The sequence below is a fragment of the Perissodus microlepis genome, chromosome 6 (genome assembly GCF_051167445.1).
Source record: "Perissodus microlepis isolate ML-2025 ecotype Zambia chromosome 6, ASM5116744v1, whole genome shotgun sequence".
In the NCBI taxonomy this organism is placed as follows: Eukaryota; Metazoa; Chordata; class Actinopteri; order Cichliformes; family Cichlidae; genus Perissodus; species Perissodus microlepis.
In genome coordinates, this window is record NC_140466.1 from 3,762,176 (window position 1) to 3,783,802 (window position 21,627).

The window sequence follows — 21,627 nt, forward strand, 5'->3', positions numbered from 1 at the left end:
ATGTTTCTTCCTCACTCTGTGTGTTTACACACCTCTCAGCTTTTAATTATGAGCCATTATTAATCTCTGGCTCTGTTCCACAGCACGTCTTTTGTCCTTTCCTCCTTCCCTCACCCACAGCTGGTCACAGCAGCTGGCTGCCCCTCCCTGAGCCTGGTTGTGCTGGAGGCTTCTTCCTGTTGAAAGAGAGCTTTTCCTTCCAACTGTTGCCATGTGCTTGTTAATGGGGGGTAGTTTTTATTGTTGGGGTTTTCTCTGCATTCATCTCTATTTTGTGCAGAGTCTTTATGGGCTTTAGGTGACTGTTGTTGTGATTATGTGGGGTGTAAATAAAACAAAACTGAATCTAAATTAAATAACTAAAAATTAGGAAAGAACGAATTGAAACGTTTTACATTTAAAGACAAAGTTACTTCTCATTGTTTTCATCAATAAGTCTTTATTAATGATAATAATTACTCCATGATAATAACATTTTTTTTACTTGCTAAAGATCAGAAATACGTTCTTGAACAGTTCAGCTCTCACTTCTTCTGCATTATTTTTAAATGGGAATCTGTAAAAAGTAAAAAAATAAAACAGGTCAAACTTAAACCGCAGGTCAGAAAAAAGCTTCAAACCTCATATTAAATCCTACTAAATATTCTTGGTAAATATAATAGGACATGACTGAGCTGTATCTTTGGTTGTATACAATAAGCATGTAAATACAGACTGTACGGGCGACTGAACTTACCTCAAGGACAGCCTCTCTTTCAGAGTCCACGCTCAGGACGGCGCTCGCGCTCTCGCTGTCAGGTTGAAGGAAGTTAAGTCTGATCCTGAGAGGTGTTGATGTGTCATCCACATAGTTCTGTAAGAAACAAAGTCGTTGTCATCATCATTTCAAAAAGCCTAAAAATACTACGATGGTAACAAACTCAAGCACTGTTATTTGATAAGTCTTAGAGCCAGTAGCGGTTTCTTATACGGGCGACACGGGCGGTTGCCCGGGGCGGCATTGTGGTGGGGGGTGGCATCATGGGCATCGGCAACAACCCCCCCCCCCAAAAAAAACAAAAACAAACAAACTCATGCCAGCACATATTGGGAATGTCATAAGCACCGATTGATTTTCTATCGCCCATTTGCTGGGAGTAAGGACGCCCTCTGTTTGCGAACTGGTGCGCCTGCTGCTTGCGGCACAGGGAGTAGAGGGCGGGGCGGCGGGGGATTCTCTGGCTGGCTGGAGCAGCATCTAATAACCAACTCGCAAAATCAAACATAATAGAAACAAACCAACAAAAACGAAAACACCAGACATCATGATACAGACTTATAATTTGCACCGAGGCCATCCATCCATCTTCATCCGCTTTATCCGGGGGTGGGTCGAGGGGGCAGCAGCCTAAGCAGAGACCTCCTCCAGCTTATCCGGGGGAACACCAAGGCGTTCCCAGGCCAGCCAAGAGATATAATCTCACCAGCGTGTCCTGGGTCTGTCCCGGGGCCTCCTCCCGGTGGGACATGCCCGGAACACCTCAACCAGGAGGCATCCTTGTCACCATCTCAGCTGGCTCCTTTCAATGTGGAGGAGCAGCGGCTCGACTCTGAGCCCCTCCCGGATGGCTGAACTTCTCACCCTGTGACGGTGACGGAGAGGCCAGTCACCCTTCGGAGGAAGCTCATTTCCGCCGCTTGTATCCGAGATCTCGTTCTTTCGGTCACTACCCACAGCTCGTGGCCATAGGTGAGGGTAGGGAAGTAGATCGACCGGTAAACTGAGAGCTTCGCTTTTACACTCAGCTCCCTCTTCACCACGACGGACCGGTGCAGCGTCCGCATCACTGTAGCCGCAGCACCAATCCGTCTGTCGATCTCCGGCTCCCTTCTCCCATCACTCGCGAACAAGACCCCAGGTACTTGAACTCCTCCACTTGGGGCAGGAACTCATCCCCGACCCGGAGTGGGCACTCCACCCTTTTGTGGCTGAGAACCATGGCCTCAGATTTGGGGGTGCTGATCCTCATTCCCGCTGCTTCACACTCAGCTGCGAACCGTTCCAGTGCGAGCTGGAGGCCCCCACCCGATGAAGCCAACAGAACCACATCATCCGCGAAAAGCAGAGATGAGATTCTGAGGCCACCGAAGTGAAAGCCCTCCGCCACTTGGCTGCGCCTAGAAATCCTGTCCATAAAAATTATGAACAGAATCGGTGACAAAGGGCAGCCCTGGTGGAGCCCATCACCCACTGGGAACGAGTCCGACTTATTGCCGGCAATGCGAACCAAGCTCTTGCAACGGTTGTATAGGGATCGAATGGCCCGTCGCAATGGGCCAGACACCCCATACTCCCGCAGCACCTCCCACAGGACATCCCGAGGGACACGGTCGAATGCCTTCTCCAAGTCTACAAAACACATGTAGACTGGTTGGGCAAACTCCCATGCACCCTCAAGTATCCTCGAGAGGATAAAGATTTGCACCGATGTTTTTTCGAAATTCTATACGCGAAAAGTGAGCACGAGAGCCCTCGGTGAGTCTGCTTGCTGCTGAAGTCAAAGTAAACTTTATTGTCATCTCTGCTATATACAGTACAGTATATAGAGAGACAAGACGATGTTACAGCAGTGGAAGCAAACAAACAATATATATAAGAAGAGTAAGAAAATAAATATACACTTTAGGACCAGGGGGTAAAGGGGACAATAACAATTTACACAACTGGGTTGTGCGAAATTCAGTATGGTTCCGACAACAGTTTTATGTTAATGTACAATCCGTAATATGTTGTGTGTGTGTGTGTGTGTGTGTATGTGTGTTTTAATTAGGGCTGCCACGATTAGTCGACTAGTCACGATTACATCGACTATCAAAATCGTCGACGACTGATTTAATAGTCGACGCATCATTTGAAGCTTTGTAAGATCCCAAAAGACGCAGGAATAAGTAGTAGGATTTAAGAGTGTAATAACGGACTGAAACAGAAGAGGGCAGCACTGCATATACAAGGATGCCAGCTGACGTTAAACCCCGAAGAAGAAGAAGTAGCTCTGTCCCAGAATTCATAGCGCAGCCCAGCTCAGTTTCCAACAATGGCGGCAGCTAGTTAGTTTTAATGTTACTCTTATTATTCTTTCTGGGTCACAAAATAAACGTTTAACATATTTTCAGGCGAGAATGTAGCTGTGTAAACCTCAAATATCTGCTCAGTTTATCAAGACACCACATATTTTCAAAAGCGCTCCGACGTTTTCGGAGACGTCTGTTACCCACTAGCTCGATAGCTAGCCGAGGGCAAGGCTCACTAGAGCCAACTAGAGCAAATCGTTTTCAAACCCACCGCTGTCTTTCGCTACTCAGGTTAAATATATATAAGTCACTTGATAACTTAAAAATGTTATTGTTTGGCTTTTTTTTAGTATTTTATTTGTTCCTGAGTAAATCTGTTTGGCTGAGATTAAAGTTATAGTTTTTACACAGCTGAATAAATGTCAAGGAGACAACTGATTATCAGAAGTGTGAGATGCTGGAGAATATACTCCGGTGTCCCGTTATATTTTAGATAGCAAGGAGTTTATTAAACTTCACCGAAACAATCTGCAAATTTCATTAAAATTTAATAAACTATCATCTTGTCTTTATTTTTAGTTAGCACATACCTTAAACACTTAAAGCTGTAAGCTAATGATAGTTATATAAGAGCAGATGCTGCTGGTGCAATAATCTATATGTTTTATGTCCAATGGATGCATGATCTGATTAGTCGACTAATCGCAAAAATAATCGGTGACTAGTCGACTATCAAAATAATCGTTTGTGGCAGCCCTAGTTTTAATGCTTAAAAACTAAGCATTAATACTGATGAAAATGAATTTTTCACTTCTGTTTGCATCATTCAGGTAGATTCATTGGGATTTTTTTTAATTTAATTTTTTTAATGTAGCTACTAATCGCCTCATCTTATCCACCTAACATTTCACACACGCTGCTGCTAAATGAGCAGATTTACCCATTTTAATACCCATTTGTTTGATTTTTTAAAATTAAATTAAATTAAAAAGTACCTAAACAACATTATCCTGCTGTTGTCTGTGGTGTTTTGGTCTCTGGATACAGGATCAGGGTCTGCCTGCCCCTAGCTTATAGTTACGGTTGGATCAGGTGACCCTGAATCCTCCCTTAGTTAAGCTGCAATAGGACTATGCTGCTGGGATTTTGTTCCGCAAGCACCTCTTCATTCTTCAGCACTCTGCATTTAATCATTAGTTATTATTAATCTCTGTCTGTTTTCCACAGCTTGTCCTGTCTCCCTCCCCTCACCCCCAACCAGTAACAGGAGATGTATGGCTGTTCCTCCACTGGTTGTGCCTGAGGTTTATTCCTGTTGAAAGGGAAGTGTTGCTTTCCACTGCTGCAGAGTGCCAACTCATAGGAAGGTGCATGATTGCTGCTGTTTTCTGTAGGATCTTTATTGAGGTGATTGTGATTTGGTACAATATAAATAAACCTGATTATTGATATTAAGGGCCATATATAATGCCTTTCCTTATGTCTTTATCATTCTGTCACAGTGGTAGATGCTCACATTAAGCATGTCCAAAGCTTGCAGTCAAATGATTTCCTGTGGCAAACCCTAAAGGGCGTGGCCAAAAGAAAGGGACTTGTAGACAAATCCCCGCCCACCTTTTCTTAATGGTTTAAACCCCAAGCTTGCGAGGGGCAGTCAGTCAGGTAAATGTAAAATGCAAAATAATCATGTAAAATGTCATTTATATGGTACCAAGCCCTTTGAGGCTCGGCTAAAGTCAGAATCTTATGTGACATGTCCATAGTGCGTGCTATGGCTTAAAACACTAAAACAGCTTACAAAACTGGCGCTTTAAGGAAAAGTGGTGATTGAACGATGTGTTAAAGTCATCAGAGAGTGAATAAATAAACAGATGATGTTCAACATTCTTACTGCTCTGTTGATGGAGTAGCTGACGCAGGTGTTTTCATCTCTCAGCTCCAGGGTCTGACTGAACATACTTTGACTTGCTTGACTCGTCACATTAAGTGTGTATGTGATGTTCAATGCTGAGCTCACTGGCCCTGAAAAAAGTCACATTAAATAAATACACATTAATGTGGATTTTTAAAAAACAGTTTTAATGTTCCACATTTGTCCGCTCATCACAACAAACTTACCTGCTTTGCTCTTTGTTGCTTCGATCTTTTCAAAGCATGCCGTTATTTTAACAGCAGCTACATTTTTATCTGGACTCAGGGCGTCAAGGTTCTCAGGGTGAAAAGACAGACGAGCCAAGACGTTGAAGACCGGCTTGGATCTGAAAGGAAGCGAATGAACTTAAATAGATTGTCGCTTCTTCTGTTGCTTAGCTTCTTTTATAGGTGCAGTGTTCATATAATATTCACCTGAATACAACAGCTGCACCATGTGATTCAACCACAACACCCGGGAGTCCATCCTCCCCGAGGTCCCCGAAGATGGCCCTTCCAAAGAATTTCAGCCCACGGTCTATATTTTTTCCCATGATTCTCTGGAATAATGAGATATTAGAGCCGAGTCTAAATACCTCTTTCAGATGACATTACATGTCTGTGTCTACAATAGTGCTCTTATAAGTGTAAGTCTGACAATATTATCATGCTGCAGATAATTAAACTTAAATGCAAATGCACAGAGGGTTTTGAGAGTGTACGAACACAACTCCATAAGCACAGACAAAAAAAGAGAAAAGGCTCTGCACGTCGTTCAGTCGTTGTTCTACAATATTTTGACTTGAATACATTTAGGCTGGCAGGTTGTGGTGTCTGATAGAGAAACAGAGATTCTACATGTTCTAAACCCACCATTTGAACTAGTGTTGGACACAAAGTTCTTTGGGCAGGTTGTCATATTTTTGAAGTTATATTACAGCATTACTAAAACAATCAAGAGGCAAGCATGGAGGGGCAACAGTGTTGTGCAGATCTATCGTTTGTGCCTCAGTTCTCTGATGGTTTATAAGATTTGAAGGTTATAGAAATAATTTTCCTCCTGAATCTTTGATAATAAAGTAAGTAATAAAGGTCTTTTAAAGGCTTTTTTTAAAAAAACATTGGCTGCTTTTTAATTCATTTTCGGTCCAGTTCTTGTACCTGATCATTTTCAGGGGAATGTTTTTTTCATTTTTAAAACCACTTAACACTGACCTGTGAATCATTAAAGCATAAACAAAGCTCAAAGACTGAAATTATCTAAATTGTTCTTCTAATTGAATTTCTTTTGACACGTGTCGTTTGATTTTTTTTTAGAGTTGCAGGAAATTCCACACAATATTTTCAGTGGAATCTTCAAAAATGTCAAAGGTAACAGAGTTTGACAGAAAAAAGATAATTTCTTTTGAACCAACACAGTGGAGGCTCTGTTATGGTTCGGGGCTGTCGTTAAATGGCCAGTCGGGTTCACGATTTGTCACAATTTACAGAATTATGAACACGGAAGAGTACAGTCAGATTTTGATCCACCTGGAAAGCGCCTGATTGCCGATGGCTACATTTTTTTTAGCATCACAATGATCTCAAACACGCTGGCAACACAGTAAAAGTATACCTTTATAGAAAAGCACACAGTGGAACACTAACAGTCATCGACTGGTTTCCCCAGAGCCTGGACCTCAACGTTACTGAAGCAGTGTGGGATCATCTTTACAGAGAACAAAAGGCAGCCAACATCCAAAGAGAAGCTTTGAATGTCCTTTAAGGAACTAATCCTGAAGACTACCAATTACAAGAAAGAAATGACCTGCCTAAGAGAGTTCGGGCTGTGTAAAAGAAGAGAGGCAGTCCAAAGCTTGTTATAATTGTACAAACTCTATTTTTGCCTCTTATATCGTTTTTCCATTTATTTTGCACGTTTGCAAGAAATCACTACACCTACTTAGCATTTTAAAAGCAGAATATAAAGACATGACATGTGGCTCAAGACCTTTGCACAGTAGTATTGTCGGTGTCACCTGGCTGAAAGTGCTGACTATCCCTCTCTGCCTGTTGCCATGGTAGATATACACAGCCCCGCTCTTATCATCCTCAAGCGTAGCTCCGACAGCTACGTCTCAGAGTCCATCTCCATTCAGGTCTGGAAGACTGGATATGGTGGTGCCAAATCTACCCATAGATGGTCCCGTCACATCCTGGTTACTTTCCAGTACAGTCTAATAGGAAATGAGGATGTTAATAATGGACTATGAAAACACATGCATTTATTTTGTCAGCTTTAAAGCTCACACAGTGTCACACTGGATCTTAGTTTTTATTATAGCTCACCTCATTGCTCACAGAGTAGATGTAGACCCGGCCTTCTTTCTTCACCTGAGGCAGATGAAACTGTGGAGCTCCTACCAGCAGGAAGTCAGTGCTCCCATCTGAATCAACATCTAATGAGCACAGCTCAGCACCGAAGTAGGAACCAATCTAAAAATGTTTTGAGTGTAAAGGATGATTTACAAAGTCAAAACCAAACCCAAAGACACAGCTTCAAAGTAGTACAGTTATTAAGAGCTGTCCTCTTAATATGACACAAAATCCAAACTTTTACAAAAGTTTTGGCACAAATATTTCCATGCTTTAGCTCAAATCTGAATATTTTTAAAAATCATGATATTTCCATAGTTACCAACCTGTTCTCCACGAATTTTCTGCACTTCTGTCCAGTATATGCAGTGGTGTCTGAAAACGATCTGTCCTGTTTGCTCAAACTCTGGTAAACCCACGAAATACAAAGGAACACCGTTTTTCTTTCCAATGGAAATGGAATTTCCTGCAACAGCCAAATAATAATCTGCTAAATGTTCACTCTGGATCTCATATGTGCTACACTATGGTATCTCAAGTCATAGAAAAGTAATCTTATTAAAGTAGCAGGTATCATATAGATAGTAGGTAATAATAAAAAAAAGAAATGGGTTTACCCAGGTAACCCTGCATTCGTTCTTGAGGTCTATGGAGAAAACTACGCCAGCTGTTCGATCCCACAGAACCCACGATCAGGCTATCCTGCTCACAGAAACATCTGATTAAAGTTCAGGCTGAACAGAGACAGAGAGGAACTGAGATACCAGTAACAGTGATGAGGTAACGTCGCAAATCAGTCATGAATTAAAATAAGAACGCTTACAAAAAAGCAAAGCTCAGCTAAAAAGAAGATTTTGAGCTGCCTCGTTCACATTAAGTGATAGGAACTGTAGGAAAATGATGTTTTTCCACTATCACTTAAAGCACACTACTAAGGCTAGGCTTGGTTATAATCTGAAGCAGAAAAATTGCATTTATAGTCTCATTCATGGGTTTAATGATCCACTGTAATTATTATTTTAATTAATAATCGACATTCTGTAGTTGTATTGACGGACAGTTTAAAATGTATTATTAGAGTTTCTTCAAACTGTTTCTATATTTTGAGTTTGATATACATTTTGGATTTTTTGGGGAAAGTAAAGCTTTTATGGTTTGTTTTCTTTGCTGTACATAAAATGCATCCGATCACTCCAAAAAAACCAGCAGCATACTTATTTTTCTGTATTTCAATAACTACAGTGGAGATGCAACTCATGTTGCTGATGCTGTGGAAAATGTAATTAACAACATAATTTTGAAGTTATTTGCATTACATTACACATTGTTTTATTCACAAGAGAAAATAGGAAACATATCAAATTTTTGAACAGAAAAAACGTACGATTTTAAGAAAAACTAACTACGAATTTGGCAGCAACGTGTCTCCAAACAGCTGAGTCAGGGCCTTGCTAGCATTCGGTCTTCTTTTAACAGTCGAAATATCTGGGAACCGAGGACACCAGCTGCTGGACTTTATCAGATGAAGGTTGCTGTAGTTTTTTTTTCATGCTGAAAAGGCCTTCCATTAAAAATGCGCTGTCTGGATCAGAGCAGCTGGATGCTGCTTTAAAACCTTTAGACACCTTTCAGCATTGATCGAGCCTTTCCAGATGTGCAAGCTGCCAGTATTATTGGTGCTGAACATTGCTAACACGCTGGGTGGTCTTTCTCCTTTTTAGTCCAGAGGATGTGACCTTTTCCAAAACAAATTTAAACTCTAAACCCTTCAGAGGAGTCAGTCCATTCTAAATGAACTTCAGCCCAGAGAAGACGGATAATATGAATATGTATGAGAGAGCTTTAGCCTGCGTTTGTGGATGGAATGGTGAACTCTGTTCACAGACAGTGATTTCTGGAAGTGTTCCTGAGCCCATGCTCATGTGATTTTCATGAAATAATTATTCCTCTTTTTAATGCATTGCTGCCTGGGGCCCCAAAAATAACAGACATCCAATATTAATTTTTGGCCTCGTCCCTTGTGTACAGATTTCTCTTGATTCACTGAATTTATTGGTGATATGCTGCACTGTAGCTGGTGAGATATTCAAAATCCAATATTAGTGGATTGTCGGGTACAGGTTCAAATTAAAGTTCTTGATTTTTAAAACAACTTGTTTTACAAACAGAAAGACTGAAGAGTACATTTTGCAATTCTAGCACATTTTCAGTGTTTCTCTTTGTGTCAAACAGTCTGTCAGTGTGGATTTTATTTTCCAAACAATAAGAATTTAAAATTTTAGAAAGTAAAAGTAAAGTTTAGCAGTAGTCAGTGCTTTATTATCTGCGCTTTAGCTGCACCTGTGTATGTCAGGTTAGCTGTGACTGAGACATTTCAATCTCGTCACAAGTAAATACTTTACACTTTGATTGTGTGCAGTTTTAACCTTTTGAAATCACCTTTTTGAAAACAGCACTGAATGCACTGAATTCTGCCAGAGGAGCTGTGCAACCTAAATAAATAAAGAGATACATGTGACCACCACTGGTCCACACCAGGAAGATAACAGTGATTTTTGTAAATGTATTTATCAAAACAAGGAACAAAGTTTAACATCACCTTCCACAGTAAATATCTTTTTCTGTAAATTCTCCAGCACTCCTGTGAGTCCATCATAGTTCTCAATTTTGAAGGCATTTCTATGTTTTGGCTCTGAAGCAATGGCCCTGAATTTATCCAGCTTAGCATCTTTGACCTGAAATCAGAATACTGCTTGAAAACATGAAATTCAAAGTCTGACATCAGCATGGGAAGTAAAAACTGGACTAAGAACTGAAATCTGTTGAGCTGTTTGTGCTGAGACTGACACCATGATGCATTTCTACTTTAGTATGACTGTGTATCATCTAAATAACAGTGAATAAAACAATCTAATACTATAAGAGTGTTTATGTGACACAAAATGATCACATTTATTTGTCTAACGGATAAATATGATCACATCTTACCCCAACGACAAGACGAATTATATTTTTATCATCGTATCTTCTAATGATCCCATTCCTGTCTCTATCAGTAGGATCGCCGTCTGTGATTAGAATCAGAACTTTGGTAACATCAGGAGAGGCGCCTGCAGCTGGGTTGTCAAAGATTTCATCTCTGAAACAAATGCAAAAGCAAAGCAACACTCAGAATAAACAACATTTAAAAATATGAATAAATGAACAAATACAGTGCTCATTATCTCACAGCTGTATTGATCCTGCTGCTTTTGACACAACTTACAACACAAACTCGAGGGCTCTGTGTGTGCTGGTGAGACCTTTTAAATGTTTTTCTTTTGCAAGTTTATCGAGAGCACGTCCAGCTGCATAGTCGTTGAAGTCAAACACTTTGTGGACTGTTGAGGAGAACTGAACTGCTGCAAACTGAAAAAAACCCAATATGTTAGGTATATAACTGTGGCAGGGCGTGGCTTGCGGTGCTGTGCAGGTGCGTCTGCCTTCCCTGCACGGCACCGCAAGCCACGCCCTGCCACAATAACATCAGGTATAGTTGACATTATTTGGAATATGCTTTGAATAATTTAACGAATAGTGTAATGACCTTTACTGACAACATCATAAGGTCAGTTATGTGCACAATAAAGTCTTTATTTTTGTTGAATTCTCTTTCGGTCATACTCGCTGATCCATCAAATAAAAAAACGACTTCCACAGACTTATTTGTTCGTTCTGGGGGAAAAATTTTGAACAATTTTAAAGAGAATGTAACCGGGAACATATAAAACTTTAAAAAACAGTTTTACCTTCAACAACAGAAGAAGAGGTTTGTCGAAGATTTGGGATCTGGTGACAGACAATATTCAGGTAGGAGTTGTCGGAACAGTTGCTGACTGCAGTTGTGCTGCAAACCTAAAACAAATTATAACTGAACTTAAATGTCCAACAATGGAAATATTTAGCAGTTACAGTACAGCTAAATGCAGAGCATAGCTTAAATCTATGGGAAATCCATCTGTGCTGCGTAATCATAACAGAAGATACAACTTAAAATGTTGACTTTACAATATTACATAGATTCAAATCAATTGTATTTTATTTATAAAGTGCCAAATTACAACAACAGTTGCCTCAATGTGCTTTATACTGTAAGGTAAAGATCTTACAATAAAAGAGAGAAAACCCCAACAATCAGATGACCCCCGTGAGCGAGCGCTTTGACAACAGTGGGAAGGAAAAACTCCCTTTAGATGAATGAGCATAATTAAAGTGATTACTCTGCATCCTGTGGAGAACATGATTTCAAGGCAAATCATTCAGCGCTTATTCAGAATTGTTCAATTTCATCAGCTTTTCTAAACCCTGATGTCACACTGCTAGAATCAATATTTACACCAATGAGATGATCACATAATGTTTCAATTACACAAAAAGTCTCACGCAGCATGACAGCATACACTCCAGGCCCCTACAACCACAAATGGTGCTCACTAGTTCAGAAAATTGATAGAAGGATGTATAGAAATAAAAAGTAAAGCTATTTTTTTATTTTATCGCTTTAAAAAAAGCACTGAACTGTCACTCAAAAGAGCAGGTTCCCACAAACCAGTGAAAATTTGATTTTACTTCACAGAAATAAAATCAGTGCTGCTGGATTATAGATCAATAACTTATCTGGACATCAAATGTGTGGAGATTATGTGATTTTCTTTATTATTTTAAAGTCGTTACTTTATAATATTAAGTGACTGTTGTTGTGATTAGCTGCCATATAAATAAAACTGAATTGACCTGAGCTGAGTTGAAGTTAGATATTCACCTTTTTGAAAACAGCACTGAATCCACTGAATTCTGCCAGAGGAGCTGTGCAACCTAAATATGAAGAGATACATGTGACCACCACTGGTCCACACCAGGAAGATAACAGTGATTTTTGTAAATGTATTTATCAAAACAGGGAACAAAGTTTAACATCACCTTCCACAGTAAATATCTTTTTCTGTAAATTCTCCAGCACTCCTGTGAGTCCATCATAGTTCTCAATTTTGAAGGCATTTCTATGTTTTGGCTCTGAAGCAATGGCCCTGAATTTATCCAGCTTAGCATCTTTGACCTGAAATCAGAATACTGCTTGAAAACATGAAATTCAAAGTCTGACATCAGCATGGGAAGTAAAAACTGGACTAAGAACTGAAATCTGTTGAGCTGTTTGTGCTGAGACTGACACCATGATGCATTTCTACTTTAGTATGACTGTGTACCATCTAAATAACAGTGAATAAAACAGTCTAATACTATAAGAGTGTTTATGTGACACAAAATGATCACATTTATTTGTCTAACGGATAAATATGATCACATCCTACCCCAACGACAAGACGAATTATATTTTTATCATCGTATCTTTTAATGATCCCATTCCTGTCTCTATCAGTAGGATCGCCGTCTGTGATTAGAATCAGAACTTTGGTAACATCAGGAGAGGTGCCTGCAGCTGGGTTGTCAAAGATTTCATCTCTGAAACAAATGCAAAAGCAAAGCAACACTCAGAATAAACAACATTTAAAAATATGAATAAATGAACAAATACAGTGCTCATTATCTCACAGCTGTATTGATCCTGCTGCTTTTGACACAACTTACAACACAAATTCGAGGGCTCTGTGTGTGCTGGTGAGACCTTTTAAATGTTTGTCATCCTTAAGTTTATCGAGAGCACGTCCAGCTGCATAGTCGTTGAAGTCAAACACTTTGTGGACTGTTGAGGAGAACTGAACTGCTGCAAACTGGAAACATAACAAACAACAACAAAAATATACGTTACTACTTATACTCATTACTCATATAATGTATAGTTTATATACATCAATATATAATGACCATTATTGGCGTGTCACTAAGGCTGCCATTATCTCCACAATGAAGTCTTTATTTTTGTTGAATTCTCCTTCACTCATACTCGCTGATCCATCAAATAAAAAAACGAATTCCACAGACTTATTTGTTCGTTCTGGGGGAGAAAAGCATGAAAATATTTAGCCTGGAAGATAGAAACAGACATAAATATACCTCAAACAGTCCTACTAGATTTTCTGGTCTGATGAAACAAAGATTCATCTATAAGCATGAACATTATTTAATTAACAAATGCAATAATTATGATCTCACAGTTGTACTCAGCCACTGTTTCTAATGTAACTGAACTTATAGAATCAATCAGAGTGCTCTGTGTGTGTTGGTGAGACACTTCCAGCTTCATATTTGTCGAGTTCAAACATTTTGTTGACCACTACGGTCTGCTGGACACAGACAGTGCCTTTACCGCTAGAACCCGCCGCCCCCAATATTTTTTTTTACCTTGGGTGGACGGTCCACGGTCGAGTTTCATCTTGTAACACACTTTGTTCAGAGACGAGTTCCCACTGTGTGGATGCACTGCACGTGGGCTGCAAACCTACATCAGGTTTTAAACGAGACAAAGAAATATGATCTGAGATCATTTTTTTGTTTTGAATATTGTCAGAGGAAATGTTTTTTGAGTGTTTCTTACAGTGATTTGAGAGCGCATGGCGTCCTCAGATATCGACAGTCCAAATTGCCTGATGGGTACTTGAATGTGTTCGGGCCAAATTTCTGTGACAATAACATCAGATTAGTACCTTATATTAAAAATACAAATACACTACATCATTCTGCAATAGAAAAAAAACCCGTCTCGCTCTGGGAATTAAAACTCATTTTACATGTGGGACACATACAGCCCACTTTAATTTTAAATGGACCAGACCAGGTGAACTGTAGTCTTTGCCGTGATGTAGATGATGTTTTTTGCAGTTTGCAGTTTCACATGGTCTTCATAGACATTGTGATGTCTAAATTGTGCCGATAATTAATAGCACTACTGATATGACAGTAAAACAGTAAAAGTATGAGAATTTATTCTGCTATGACTAATAAAAATATCAAGATTAGCTTTTTGGATAGGCTGATCCTAAATCCGTCCCTTTAAAGGGTACCTATTATAATTCAATTGAATTCAATTTTATTTATACAGTGCAAAATCACAACAACAGTTACCTCAAGGTGTTTTATATTGTAAGGTAGACCCTACAATAAACCTATTATACTTCTCCTTACTTTCTGCCATATATCCTGTTAGAACTGTGGTTGCTAATATTAAACATGGGCAAAATAAAGTCTTAAGAGTTTGTGCATTCAATCCCTTCAGACTTCTCCACACTGAGTTTCAAGCAGTATTTTCTCCTTAAAGCACTCTGAGTGCTCAGAATAGAAAAATGCTATGTAAGCACCAGACTATTAGCCGCTTACTCTTGGCCATTTGTGATGTCAAACACAGACCATATCTTTAATTCCCTCATCTGAGACACACAGCTGCTGTTCAAACGAAATTTGTTTTTTAAGGCAGGTGAATTCACTTCTTTCAGGCACTGAATAGATCAAGGACTAGTATACGAACAATCTACTATAGTAGAGTAGATTCCAAGGATAAAAATGTGAAGTTGGTAATGAGTAGAAGAAGAAGTTCAATTCTGTTCAATTCTAATAGTACTAATTTACAACAGTGCTGTATATTGCAAGCTAACGACCCTACAGTAATAAAGAGGAAACACTTGATAAAGTACAAAATGGCCTGATTCAAAACACAAAAACAGTATTTAAGAGAAATTACTAATGTGAAATTATTGGAGGTTTCAAATAATCAGGGGCCATTTTTTAATGACCTTATGGTACTGTTCAAATTCCCTGCTGACTTGGCCTCAGGATGTCTAGAGGCAAGAATCAAGCACACCCAAGAGCATCAGTGGTCATGTGCTGAGCACGCAGAGAGAGAGTGAGAGGCTAAAGGAGCAGAGGCAGAGCATCACAGTTGTAACGCAGTTTTGTGTGATGAAGTGTGCGTTAATGAACCTGTAAGTGTTATTCCCTTTGACAGATTAACCTGTATGATAATGGCTGTAGTTGTTTCTGCATGTTAATGTTAAAGTTATGCCAAAGTGTGTTGATACCATGTTGGTTTAATTTTTTAGTACTAAGTTAATGGCAGTGGCTAGAATCTCCCGCGATGATTACATCTAGCGTTAAAGGATTTTTCTATTGTTTATTGTTTACTTTAACTTTTGCTAGCTTGCCATGTTCGTCTTACTATTAGCAACTTGAAAGACGTGCTATTTAGCCAAGTTATGGTCAACAGTGACCCCATGGGGACAGTGTAAAATATTGCTGTGTTGAGTAGACGATGTGTTGTGAGTGTTTTCTTAGTTATCTGTGACTCTACTAATTATAGAATTGCTTGTTTCTGTTTCCAGAAAACCATGCTCATAGTCACATATACTGTATCCTCTAAAATAATAAGTTCACGTCTGGCTGGACTGCATTTGGATTGCACCTGGCAAGCTCTGATTCTTCTGTGGAACTTAATTAAAGTCAGTTAATCCAACTCCTGGACTGCTGCAGTCTTTCTGACAGAAGACCTCGGCCAGACTGGTATACCCAGCACTTAGTATATAAATATATATGTATATATTAAAAAAAATTTCCCCGCTTGCCCCTGCGGGCGGTCTATCCTTCAAGCTCGCGTCCTCTACCAGAGGCCTCGGAGCTTGGGGGTCCTGCGCAGTATCTTGGCTGTTCCTAGGACTGCTCTCTTCTTGACAGAGATCTCCGATGTTGTTCCTGGGGTCTGCTGGAGCCACTCGCCTAGTTTTGGAGTCACCGCACCTAGTGCTCTGATTACCACTGAGACCACTGTTACTAGGGCTGGGTATCGTCACTGATTTCTAGAATCGATTCGATTCTGATTCACAAGGTTCCGATTCGATTATTATAATTCTGATCACTTATCAGTACATATCTATATATTTTTTTATCTATAAAAAGAAACCTGACACTTCTGAGACTTTATCAAAGGTTTAAGCATCACAGCAGATCCCTTTGCATCAAAGTAACTGAGGGTAAAACATTCATCGCCATGTCGCCATCGGGTGAGAAAGGCGACATCTCACAGATTCAGATGCATTGGGTCCGCGTTTTGTGTTTACGTCTTTGTGCAGAATCCGTGTACCTGCTCCCATTTACTGTTTTAGCTGTTTGGTGGTTGTAGAAATTTTGTGAGGTTAACCTGAGATTCTGGCGTTTCGGGCAAAATAAATTTATATTTAAAAATCGATTCAGGATTTGTATGAATCGATATCACGTTATCCAAGCCAGAATCGATTTTCATCGATAAATCCATAATCAAAACCCACCCCTGAGCCCTTGGTATTTCTCAAGCTTCTCGTGCTCCTTCTTTCTGATATTGCTGTCATTGGGAACCGCTACATCGATCACTACGGCCGTCTTCTTCTGTTTGTCTACCACCACTATGTCCGGTTGGTTAGTGTGGCGGAGGTGTGGTCCCGGGCGCGGCTGCAGGGGAGGAGTGGTGCAGTGAGCTCAACGGGGCGGTGCTGGAGACGCAGGTGAGAACAGCTGATGGCGTTTGGACTGATGATGGTTTCCTTCCCTTTTATAGTGAGACGGGAGAGGAGCGGAGGCGAGGCTGGAAATCAGCTGAGACTGAAGCTGTCAGACTGTGGTCGGTCATAACATATGTAAACTATGAACAAACGTGGCATCTGGCGACAAACAACTGTGCGTGTGTGTATGTGTGTGAAGTGCGTTTCACAGTTAGCCACTACCATTTTGTTCGTCTGTATCTAGAAGTCCCACAGGATCTTAGCTCCGTCATTTTGACCTCGGGACTTCCAGGCCATATTCGGCACAGATGTTTCTGTATACTATGCCGGACACTTCGTTATGGCGTTCCATGTATGCCCTGCCTGCTGGCATCTTGCACCCTGCTGTTATGTGCTGGATTGTCTCAGGGGCATCTTTACACAGCCTGCACCTGGGGTCTTGCCTGGTGTGACAGACCCCAGCCTCTATGGATCTTGTGCTCAGAGATTGTTCCTGTGCTGCCACAATTAGTGCCTCTGTGCTGTCTTTCAGTCCAGATTTGTCCAGCAACTGGTAGGATTTCTGGATGTCAGCCACTTCTTCTATCTGCCGGTGGTACATACCGTGCAGGGGCCTGTCCTTCCATGATGGTTCCTCGCCTTCCTCCTCTTTCTTGGGTTTCTGCTGCCTGAGGTATTCACTGAACACACGGTCGGTTGGGGCCATCTTCGTGACGTATTTGTGGATGTTTGTTGTCTCATTCTGGACCGTGGTGCTGACACTCACCAGTTCCCAGCCTCCTTCCTTCTGCTTAGTGTACAGCCTCAGGGTGCTGGACTTGGGGTGAAACCCTCCATGCATGGTCAAGAGCTTCCTTGTCTTGATGTCAGTGGCTTCTATCTCCTCCTATGGCCAGGTTATTATCCCAGCAGGGTACCTGATCACGGGCAGGGTGTAGGTGTTGATAGCCTAGATCTTGTTCTTACCGTTCAGCTGACTTCTCAGGACTTGCCTGATCCTCTGCAGGTACTTGGTGGTACTTGGTAGTTGAAGCTTTTCTAGCGACCTCTTCATGGTTCCCATTTGCCTGTGGGATCCCCAGGTACTTGTAGCTATCTGCAATGTTGCCTTCTATTAGTTTGAGCCCCTCAGTTCTGACCACCTTCCCTCTCTTTGTTACCATCCGACTACACTTCTCCAGTCCGAACGACATTCCGATGTCATTGCTGTATATCCTGGTGGTGTGGATCAGTGAATCGATGTCTCGTTCACTCTTGGCATACAGCTTGATGTCATCCATGTACAGGAGGTGGCTGACAACTGTTCCATTCCGTAGCCAGTCTTGTTAATGATCTCACTGAGCGGATTCAGGCCTATACATATATGTGTATATAAAATGTGTGTTCCCTTTCCATGGCTGTACATTAAAAGCATGCAGCCGTTTAAATGGCTGTACAGCAAAAGCAGACAGCCCTTTCTATGGCTGTACAGCAAACAAACCTGGTCCTCGTTGGGCATGTACCTGAGATTCTGGTTCTTGCCTCAGACGCCAGGAGGCGAAGCAAAAAATCCTTACTCAGCATAGATAGCAGTTTATGTCTGGCATGCACACCCAACATAATTGTTGAATTGATTAACTGTTAACTGCCTTTCTGCAGACTTTTGGACTTTGGCCATAAAACTCACAAATTCAATGACGGATGAAAGACTGGTGTGTGAGAAGTTATGGTGTAGGGTCGTATGTATCAGAAGTGGCAGATGAAAAGAAAGAACGAAGGATGAAAGGGTACCTGACAGCAGGAGGAGCGGTCGCTGATCCTATATAAGAGGAGGGTCATTATCCCCCGCTGGTGCTTCTTTCCTGTCTGTCTTTTGTGTGTTGTTTCTGTTTGTGTTTTAAGGCTCTACACCCTGGGGTTGCTTCACTATCGTTTGTTTTGCTTGCTCGTTGTTTTATTTTTGCTGTAAATGTACTGTTCTGCTGTTCATATGTCACTGTTTAATAAACTCTGTTCAAAGAATTCCACTCATTTCCAGAGGATCTTTTTGAGTGATTTGATTTTAATTGGATCTGAAACGCTGGACCTCCACAGCGTTAGTGGGATAAGGTTATCATATTGGGTTCCAAATTTGTGACCCGACACACTTTGCTCTCAGACTGCGGGTTTACTTGTTGTTCCTAGAGTATTTAAATGTAGAATGGGAGACAGAGCCTTCAGTTTTCAGGCCCCTCTTCTGTGGAACCAGCTTCCAGTTTGGATTTGGAGGCACTAGCTCTACTTTTAAGATTAGGCTTAAAACTTTCCTTTTTAAAAAAAAGCATATAGTTAGGACTGGATCAGGTGACCCTGAATCCTCTTTTAGTTACTCTGCAATAGGTCTAGGCTGCTGGGGGGATTCCCACGATGCACTGAGTGTTTCTTTTTCACTCACTGATATGTGTTTATACACCTATTTGCATTAAATCATTAGTTATCTAGGTCAAAGGGGTCATATGACTGTTGGAGTTTCTCTGTTTTCTGTGTAGTATTGTAGAGTCTTTACCTTACAATATAAAGTGCAGTGAGACAACTGTTATTGTGATTTGGTGCAATATGAAATTAAAACAAAAAACAAAGCTGAATTTAAAATAAAATCTTGAATGTGACTCTGGAAACTGCAGCAGCTGCAGAGTAGGTGCTCATTCGGTTTGAGTGAGCTAACTCTTACAAATCCAGTTTAGTAATGGTTTCAAAACAGCTTTGTTTCATATACAACCTCCATACTGTGGCAATAATTTTTAATGTCCTGATTAAACATGTCATTTGCATTTCAAAAACCGCATTAATGTACCTGGAACAATGATGCAGCTGTGGGTCAGGTTCAGATCAGATGTGCATGTCTCTTCATGTCCTAGCTGCTCTGGTGCAGTGACAAGTGTCCTGTGGACACAACAACACTCGTGATAATCACTAAAAAGAGAGTTTTTCTGACCTGTGCTCTCAGAATTTCTACAGTGGCTTGCAAAAGTATTCGGCCCCCTTGAACTTTTTCACATTTTGTCACATTACAGCCACAAACATGAATCAATTTTATTGGAATTCCACGTGAAAGACCAACACAAAGTGGTGCACACGTGAGAAGTGGAACGAAAATCATACATGATTCCAAACATTTCAGTTAGTTATTTGTAAAAAATTTGTAAAAAATGTTTGGAATCATGTATGATTTTCGTTCCACTTCTCACGTGTGCACCACTTTGTGTTGGTCTTTCACGTGGAATTCCAATAAAATTGATTCATGTTTGTGGCTGTAATGTGACAAAATGTGAAAAAGTTCAAGGGGGCCGAATACTTTTGCAAGCCACTGTATGTCACTTTAACCTTTCAGTTGAATTTGAATTCAATTACTTGGGCAGTAGCAACCATACGGGCACCGTCTCTGAAAACGCCCCTGGACCACATTGACAACAACCACAAATACTCTCGGGGTCAATGAAAGTAAATATGCTGTGTGGGCGTTATTTATTTTTCCCTCGATCAGGACAAAGGTAATCTTTACTTTTACCCATGTTTGTTTAAGACAGCAACTAGAGTTACATGACCTGTCATTTTATCTTTGCACTTTTGGGACATCAAACGTGCTCTGATCATCAAATCCCAGCTAAATTTTTCCCCTACTTTCTTTCCAGTCCATTTCCTGTCCCCATCTTCTATGAGAAACGTTAAATAAAAAGTTCTATTGTGCCTTAGTGAGATCTGATCAGACAGAAATAAGACAACAACAAAAAACATGCACTGATTTGCACAGAAAAGCTGTACACCACATTAATGATGCAAATATGATTTAATATTTTGATACTTTGCATCTTTAGATTAGCTTTGATACTCACCCATTGTTCTTGTCAGACAGTAACTGAAGCACCTTGTTTTGGAAGAAATCTTTTTGTTCTGTAGTAAAGATGCGGGTGGCTGTCGTATCAATGTTGAAAGCCAGACATACGGAGGTGGCTGCAGCACGTCATAAAAAAAATAATCATGATTTCATCTTGTGTAAAAACGTTTGGTTGGCAATGGTAACACACTGAATTTGAGATCATCGGTTTTAGAAAATTGGGACGATGTGGTGAGAGGGGGGTCCTGATACACAATACACATCTGATTAAGTGTATTGGCTTCTTACGAACCTTTGTCTACATACAAAGAAGCTCATGACAAAAACATATTACAAATACTGTGTTCTAATTTGAGCATCCAGAGCATCGGAGGATAAAGTGTGACACATTTTCCACAACATGATATAAGATGGTTAAAAGAATAAAGGCCATAGTATTCCTAACATTTCTCTCTGTTGTTGATTTTAGCATGTATCACCCACACAAAAGCTTTGTTTGTGCACAGGTCTGAACTTTAAACTGACACAGTTACAGTCGGCCGTTTTCTCTTACATTAAATCAGGCCACCAGATGCACACTGACTGGATCTTTCTACTTTAAAAACAGACATGAGATTCCTCTCAATCTTTTTATCCAACTCTTAAAAAGAAAATCAGTAAAGACATTTCTCCAAATGCTGAATTGCGCCTTCAAACAGTCAAATTGAAAAGACAACTCTTTCCCCACACTCAGCTTCTTTTTTTGATATGATTTTGTAGAAATGTATTTGTTTAGATCTTACCAACAGCCACTGCGCAGATGAGCCAGACTAACTTCATCTTTTCTACTGGTCTTTTCCACAGAATGGTAGAAAATGATAAAGGCTAAGGAGGAGTCAGAAAACGAGGAGGGCCCACGCAGTTTGAATTAATTTTTGAGAGGAGGCCTTCTACACATCACGTGCATGACTTCAGTTTTGACTGAATTATGTATTGACAGAAATATACAGTTTAAATGTT

At 40.4% G+C, this 21,627-nt stretch overlaps 1 pseudogene across 1 annotated transcript; it reads right to left on the reverse strand.

Moving 5' to 3' along the window:
• Nucleotides 1–427: 427 nt before the first annotated feature.
• On the reverse strand, nt 428–21,560 carry LOC146384839 (integrin alpha-X-like; annotated as a pseudogene). The gene is made up of 25 exons (XR_014800435.1): nt 21,411–21,560; nt 20,627–20,744; nt 19,588–19,676; nt 13,850–13,932; nt 13,657–13,753; nt 13,164–13,309; nt 12,943–13,085; nt 12,666–12,816; nt 12,277–12,412; nt 12,119–12,171; nt 11,106–11,211; nt 10,904–11,031; nt 10,583–10,725; nt 10,306–10,456; nt 9,917–10,052; nt 9,757–9,809; nt 7,935–8,019; nt 7,644–7,783; nt 7,291–7,437; nt 6,981–7,178; nt 5,398–5,522; nt 5,170–5,309; nt 4,943–5,073; nt 737–853; nt 428–556 (listed from the first exon to the last, which is right to left on the reverse strand). The product of XR_014800435.1 is annotated as an integrin alpha-X-like (transcript).
• Nucleotides 21,561–21,627: the final 67 nt, after the last annotated feature.